We start from the raw sequence: 8565 nt of genomic DNA, 5'->3' as shown, positions 1-8565 counted from the left end.
GATGTGTGTCTTTGGCTAAAGCTGGGTGTGATGGAACCTCTGTCTTTTATGCTTAGATGGATGAAAGAGAGAGTGGATTTGGTTCAAAACTTAGGCTCTATCCAGTGAATTTTCGTCACCCCATGAAAGTCAAATGGTTGTTCACTTGTTCCATAGCTCTTACCAGTTTCACTAGGAGAGGCTCCCTGTAGCCTCATGTTGACATACTAGACCTTGTTCCCCTGTCTGTGCTTTGTTAAAAATTTTCCACATATTTGGAAATTTCCTGGGCATCTTTTTTTTTATTTTACATATGTTTATACTGTTATCAGAATTCATACTATCAGGGTGACATCAAGCCTTTAATGTTTAATATTTTGACCAAGCATTGTGGTACATATGTATAATCCCGGCTAATTAGGAAGCAGAGATAGGAGGATTGTGGTTCAAGGTTTGAGACCAGCCATGGCACAAAGTTCAGAAAAACTCTTGTCTCAAAAAAAATTAAGCAGTCAATGTGGTGGTGCAACTCTATAATCCCACGACTGGGGAGGTGGGACAAGGAGGAATAGATTCATGGGCTGACCTGGTCAAGAGTGTGAGATCCTAGCTGAAAAATAATCAACCCCAAAAGAAAGTTGAGGGGCAAGAGTATGACTCATTGTAAAGTGCTCGTCTAGCAAGTGCAATGCTCTGAGTTCAAACCCAATACCACCAAAATTAATTAATTAATTAATAATTAATCAATATTTACTTTATAATTCAAAATCCTGTTGATTTTAGTAATTTATCTATTGATGGATGGAATATTTTATTAATGTCAGTTAAGCTAGCTGGGTTTTCCATCTTACTCAGTCCTTCTATGACCTGATTTTCTTGCATCTTTTATTGAGAGAGGAATATTAAATTTTCCTGCTGGAATTGTAGATATCCTTTCAGCTTTGCCTTCTTTTATTTCCAGCTCTGTCATCAAGTGCATAAATGAGTAGTACTGCTGTGTCCTCTGGATGAGTTGATCCCTCATCATTATGAAATGAGCCTCTTCATCCCTAGTGATATGATGTGTCTTTCTACTTTTCCTAAAAATTAATAGTTTTGTTTCATCTTTTTGATGTTAGTATAATATGATTTTATTTTCCACGTGTGTTTAAGTAACTGCTGTACTTATAGGAAAATATGGTTTCTTATGGACAGCATATACTTTTTTAAAAACACAAAAATTGAAAATTTGACAGTTCAATATGAGTTTTGTGGTTCTATTTAACTCTACTATTTTCTTTCCTGTTTTCTTAATTTTAGAAAGGAATGATTCCTGCATGGTTTGTCTCCATAGTCATTTTCCACAGGATTCTGAGAAGTTGTAAGAAAATGAGGTACTGACTCAAAGCCAGACTTTTTCTTTCAACATTGGGGAAAGGGCAGAGCATTGTGTTCCCGTGCATCATTTGTACAGAGCTCAGAAAGAGCTACCTTCTGGGATATCCATGTTGGGTAATTCTACCGTTTTTGTTTCTTTGTTACATTAGTGTGAACAGCATATGTGAAAAATCTTACCACATCCCAGAACCACAGAACGTCACATAGTAATGCATTTTTATTTTATACAAGTGCATAAAAGAATAAAAATACTAGAAACTATTCTTATATGTAAAAAATAAAGACATTAGTTGGGAAATTATAATCTATTGTTGCCAAATAAAATTGCCAAAGGCAAAACACTAGGTTTAATAAGAATGTCTCACAGTCAAAGAATCATACTAAATCATGAAGCAAATACTAGGTTAAGAATTATAGGTAAAATTAATGACAAATATCTATAATCATTACTTCCTGAGATTTTTATAAACCCGAACAGAAACTTCATAAAGACAAAATGCATAGAGTACATCAATATATTGTCCAATGTGGTAGGCACAAAATACACTCATATAATTACTGTCCCTTGAATGGTGGTTAAATACAAAAACACATCTAACAAACGAAGTGTAGAAAAAATAAAAGGTTAGTGGCTTCATTTGTTACATTTTAGATACTAGAAAAGATTTGTCCTTTTGACCTTGAAGAAGAAAGTTGTTATGTCTTGAGAGAGCCCATGAGGTTGGCATATGGCAAGAAGGTGCCAGTTGATGCTTTGAGCACTTCAGCAAGGAAATTAAGTCCCCAGTCATCCACCTGCCTGGAACTAAATTATTCCAACATATGAGCTTGGAAGAGGACCCAAGTTCCAGAGAGCAACACAGTGCCACTCTCTCCTTGATTTCAGTCTGGGGAAACCCTTAAAAGACAACCTTAAATTAATCCTGCCCATACTCTTGACCAGCAAAAACTGATATAATAAATGTTGTTTTAAGTGACTAATTTTGTGATTTGTCATACAGCAACAAAACTAATGAATCTATATCATAACAAACTTTAGGAAAATACTCAAAGCCATCAAGAAAATACAACATAAATAATAATCACTTAAATGAACAAAGATGTACCTTACTCATTTAAAAACCATAAAGTCTTAAACTGTATGAAGTATTTATATATATTTGTGTATGTCTATATTTCCTTATTTTTAAATATTTACATTTTACTACTAAAATTGATTTTTTACTGTTAAAATTAATGTTTTGTTTTTAAATTATTTTAGTACAACAAATGTGTTTTACTTTGGGTTCACTGTGTATAATTCTTATCTCATCTCACATACAAGCTTCCTGAGATGATAAGAGGTGAGAAGTCAGTTTTGTCAGGTGTTCAGTCAATGCCAGTAGAAAGGCAGTGTGAACAGGTCTTACACTGAGCAGTGCTGTGAGTCTACACGTGAGAATACTTTCTTCCTCAAATAATTTCTTTGAAAAACATCCATTATTCTGAATAACTACAATTTCCTGTTCATGGTTTGATAAGGTAGTGACTTTACAAAGCACTAGGGATCAATTTAGCAACAATTTTGTGCCATGTAAAGCACGATTACCACTCAAATGCACTAATTAAGCTCAACTGAACCCCTGGGAAGCATTAAACTGCCCGAGTTGCTTCCTACTCTGAGCCTAATAGTCTTGGTGCAAGGATTATTATTAAGAAGGAAAAAGGAAGGTCATAGATCCAAATGTATATACATTTAGAACCATTCCACACATGTAAGCCCTCTCCCAAGTATAGTTTCCTCTTAATTTTCAAAAATTCTTGGGGCCATATAATTGATTCTAATCATAAAATTTTGAATTATCTCCAAATCTGCAAAGGCTCTCACCCTACATACCAGATAACCATTCTTTATTCCTCTGTGCCTTGCTATAGGATAAGGAAATGACTTTCTTGTTGGTTGCTATTTACAAAAATTTTTAATAGAAATAGGTAATAGAACATTACTAAGTATAGGAAAAGCATATCTAAAATTCTTCTCCTCATAATAGCTAACATCTGTTGGGTGTTTGCTACTATAAATGCTTTGCATACCCTGACTCAATTAACACTTCTCCTGATGGAAGATATCTTTGTCACAATTGGAAAACCTCAGCAACTCTGAAGTGCCTTTTTTGTCTTTCTGAGAATTAGCAGTAAGTTAGAGGATGAGCTACGTGGCAGCACACTTGCAAGGGCAATTATTTCAAGATCCACATGTGGCATAAATAATTAAAAAGACTTTTTCACTGGTTTAGTGTTCTCCCACTTAACATCCATGTGAACAGAAACTTCATTACTTAGACAAACTCGTATTTAAATTGATTTCAATATTGTCCTCATGACTTTGTGTGACACAGATCTTATTTCTCTCAGGAGAAGTGGTAGTAAGAGGCAGAAGGCATTTATTTGAATGCATGCAAGGATTAAAGCTAAAAAATATTCTTCTCATTCTCAAAAACAGATAGCTTGGAAAACTGCAAATCTTGAAAGTGCATTTGAGCCTAAAGCAACCGATATTTATACTCAATTGCTCACGTTTATGAAATTGAAAGAATATTTTTTCAAGGCATTTTTAATAAAATTGAAGAAATGGGATTATTTGTAACCAGATATTTTTCTCTAGGATATGTAAATATAGCTTTTAGACATGGGAAGTCTACAGCTGTCTATTGCATATACTTTGGGCAAGCAATCAAAATTTAAATATGACAGTCACAATTTTTACAAAGGGTTTAAATATTTTGGTGAACTATTAGAATAGTTCTTAATTTGAACATAATATGCTTGCTGAATGAGCCAGAATTAAGTTGTTGTCACTCATGGGCATTTCCAATAACCACCAACTACACAGACCACAATCGACAGTCTGTGCTACATACTAAATTACAGACATGGTACTTGACCATATTAAGCTTATTCTCAAGTGGTAAAAGTAAGTTTTCTTAAGTTTAGGAAATATATAATGAAAACTCATAACAAAATGCTAAAGAGGAAATATTCAACATGCCCTGAGAGAGCACTAAAGGGGACATAATTTAGATGAGAGGATTCAGGAAAAAGCATCTGAAGAAATACATTTAAGATGACTTGAGATGATTGGGCAGGATGTGGGTTTAATTTGCGGAGCATTGCACATCACTCAGCACAATTTGAAAGGCTCGAGTGGAGCTTGATAGTGAAGCGCTTGCATAGCATTGTCGTGAGGCCCTGGATATCATTACCAGCATCATTAAAAAAAAAAAAATACCAGAAAAGCACAATTTGAAAAGGTTTTAAGGCAAAGGGTTTTGACAGATACAAAGGGACATGACTGTAATTTGAATGGATTATAAATTCTGAAGCTGGTAAAGAGCTCGAGGCCAGAATACCACATACTTAATAGGTTATATTATGACTAGAACTTTTGTTATATGGTGTGTTGAAGACCATTGATAAGTCTTAAGCAGAAAAATCATATGTTCAACTCTATAATTTAAAATAATAAATAGACTTGGAGCAGTGGCTCATGTCCATAATCCCAGCTACTTAGGAAGCAAGATTGAAAGGATTGTACTTTGAATCCAGTCTGGACAAAAAGTGAGAACTCCTCTCAAAAAATAAGCTTGGTGTGGTGACTCACACCTCAATTCCTAGCTACATGGGAAGTATAGGAAGAAGGATCACAGTTGACATGGCCCCAGGCAAAAACATAAGACACTATCCGAAAAATACTTGAGTCGGAAAAGGACTGGGAGCATGGTTGAAGTGGTAGAGCCCTCCTAGCAAGTACAAGGTCTTGGATTCAATTACCAGTAGCACAAATAAACAAACAAATAAATGAATAAATACAAGAAAGTACCCCCAACCAGTCACAGTGTTTCTTTGACAAATAACTTCAAAGTACCCCCAACCAGTCACAGTGTTTCTTTGACAAATAACTTCAAAGAAGGAGCAGAGGAGGAGGCAGACACCCATCCTGTGCAGGAGTACTAGCGCAGACAGTGGTGTTGGGTATGGGAAGAACTGGCTAAAGGAAAGATATATTTGGAGGATATAAAGGGATAGTGATTAATTAATTGTGGTAAAGAAGGAAGAGATAATGCATCAAAGATGACTATGAATTTGTGCCAACAACATCAAAGCGATGTGTGAAAATTTGCTTTTTCTGTTGGTAATCTAACTCATGTCATTGTCAAACACAAACTCCACATTTTGATTACAAAGTTCAGTCTTCCTCAGAAATGTGTCCCTTTCATCATGGCATAAAACCATATATTTTATGAGAATTTATTAGCTATAGTATAGATATGAATATTTAGTTTATAATGGACATGCTTTTGTAATCACCAACTACTTAGTATTAGGGTCATTGCTTAACACTGGGCTCCACTGAAAATGATGGATCACTACTGTAATACCAACTACTTTGGAGGCAGCAATTGGGAGGATCACAATCTGAGGCCACTCTTGGCAAAAAGGTAGCAATCCCATATGTCAACCAACAGACTAGGTATAGTGCTGTGTGCCTCTAGTCCCAGATAGGAGAGCAAAGGTAGAGCATCTCAGTTCAATCCCAGCTCTGAATGAAACATGAGATCCTGTCTGTGAAACAACTATATCAAAAACGGAATAGGGATATGACTCAAGTGGCAGAGTACCTGCCTAGCAAAATTAAGGCCCTGAGTTCAAACTCAAGTATGGCCAAAAAAAATCACGGTGGCTCAAGAGTAGAAGGGGCTGGAAATAACACTGAAAAAAAAGATAAGTAACAAAAAAAAGATAAGTAACCTTTATAGAGGTCTTCTCCTGATCTAGAAGGTTTCTTATAGCCAGTCACTTTTCAAAAAACAAGAACTCAGGTTACAAAAACCCAAGTAAAACTTTGAAACATGTTTGGGGTTGGAAGGACTTGGTTGTTTATATTGCATGAAACTTTAAGACATGTATTTTCAGAAAACCAGAGAAATATATTTGCAATATCATTGATACAGATGAACAGCCTAGTGCTGTATTTGATACTTTAAGTACTATGAACAATAAAAATTAAATAAAGAGTATCAGAGAATTACATTAAAGTATATATCTAAAATACCATTATGTATCACATTACAGAATGAAGAGTAGACATTGAAAAACTCCTATAGGATTAAGGCTTAAAAACATATTATAGTAACCAAGTAATCTTTATGTATCGAAGTATCTGTGGAATTACGTTCATACAGTTTTATAAGATTTAACAATATTTTAATAATGATATATTAATTGCATTTGATGATGTAATTGAACAAATAATAAGTATTTTTATCTTTTTCTGCCATTCACTAAGTGCTTTACTTTTAAACACTAAAATAGTATTTCCCCACTGATAGGCATATCATTCATTATAACTATGTGTGTAAATTGGTAAATTGAAATTTTGAAAAGTGATTGGTTTGCTGAAGTTGAGAAAGTTCTAGATGACAAAATTAGATTTTGGAATTTTATTTTTTTTTGCCCACAACATTCTGATTGGTCTTGACCTTTAAACCGTTAGGGTTTGCAGTTCATCCAATCAAGACTAAGGTGCTAGTAGTCTTCATCCAAGTCCCTCCAGCTTTGACCTTTTCCCACCTTCCAGGCTCAAAGGGCGGTCACTAGGGAAGTGGGTTGTTTTTCTTCACAGCAAAGATGTTTTGAAGCAGGGAATCACGTCAGTTTACACATATTGTTTGCAGCTCTGATCACCATGGAATTTTCCAGGTCCTCTTTGTTCTGGCTATACTGCTTATTTCCAGCTATCTGATTAACCTGCTTATTCACTGGTAGCAAGTGTAAAATTGGAAAGCATGATAAAGAGCAGGTATTTTATTGGTTGAGAATACAAAAAAAAGCCATGCTCATAGGTCTCATAGTTTATTGGGGGAAACAATATCAAGAATACTGTGTGTGGAACAGTGAAGGATGAGGATGGATACAGAGAAAAGCAACACAAAGACATGTTAAAGAACTACTCACTGCTAGGAGCAAAGGGTTTAATGACATTTAAGCCTTCTAAGGAGACTTGGGAAGAACCTAAAGTTTGTCTGGACCTGCAATGTAAGATGTATCTATAACTACTGTCCTTTTTTATTCAGAGGTTACTTTTTTTATGTTCTTTTATTCACATGTGTATACATTGTTTGGGTCATTTCTCCCCCCTCCTCCCCTCCCCCACCCTCTCCCTCTTTTCCCCCCTCAGTTCCAGGCAGGTCCTGTTCTGCCTTTATCACTAGTTTTGTTGAAGAAAAGACACAGCCTAATAAGGAAGACAAAGCATTTTTGCTAGTTGAGTTGAGGATAGCTATACAGAAATATTCCTAGCATTGCTTTTGTGTACACGTTATGACTTATGTTGATTCATCTCTAACTGATCTTTACACTGGTTACGGATCCCCTTCTCAGGATAACCTCTGTTGCTTTAAGGTTTCTGTATTAGTTCTTCTGGAGTGGGAACATCAAAAGCTTTCATTTTGGAATTTCTAACCTTCAGAAAATACTTATTGATAGAGCAAGGAAAATGAATACAGAAAAAAAAACTTATAGTTTTTACTTTTTGGTATTACAATCTGGAGGTAACATCAAACAATGAAAGTCTAAAAGCTGAAATATAGAGCCAGAATCTGAACCCAAATGATTTCATGATCGTATGTACATGTTATGAAGATCTACGTGAAGTAAGATTATCTTTAATCATCTAATGCTAATAAAAAGTTTCCACCATCTCAAAACATCTGAACTTGTTTTTATTTTTTTCATAGTTTTGGTAGGGATTTTAAAGTATTGCCTTACTTTTTGAAATTGAAGAAGTTCAAAATTCTAATGTATAAAATATAGCGAAATCATTCTTTAAGGGATCAGCAAATGATCTCTTAAGGGAAATTCAAAAGGGCTGCTGTGGAAGTGCTCTCTGCCTCTGTGGCATGGCCCCTGGTCTCTCTACACACTTTATCCCGAAGAGGACTTACCTTTTAATGAGCAAATGTTCAGTCTCCTGGCCAGGAGCCCTAGCTCTTGTTCTGACTGTGCCACCCACTTTGCAAAGTCACTAAGAGAACAAGCCACTTCACCTTGAAACTTGATTCCCTCTTCCATAAAATATGATAACGCAGTTTTATACAGCTATAAGGAAGAATGAATCCATGTGGTTTGAAGATGAATGAAACTGGAGGGCAATAGGTTAAGTGAAGTAAG

The 8565-nt window shown here is 35.3% G+C and overlaps 1 pseudogene; it reads right to left on the bottom strand.

The window, feature by feature from the left end:
- Positions 1–1282: 1282 nt before the first annotated feature.
- LOC141415240 (small nucleolar RNA SNORA73 family) lies at positions 1283–1470 on the bottom strand (annotated as a pseudogene).
- Between the last annotated feature and the right edge of the window lie 7095 nt (positions 1471–8565).

This window comes from Castor canadensis, chromosome 12, assembly GCF_047511655.1.
Source record: "Castor canadensis chromosome 12, mCasCan1.hap1v2, whole genome shotgun sequence".
Lineage (NCBI taxonomy): Eukaryota > Metazoa > Chordata > Mammalia > Rodentia > Castoridae > Castor > Castor canadensis.
The sequence above is the reverse complement of the archived record's forward strand: the minus strand, read 5'-3'. Positions and strand labels throughout refer to the sequence as shown.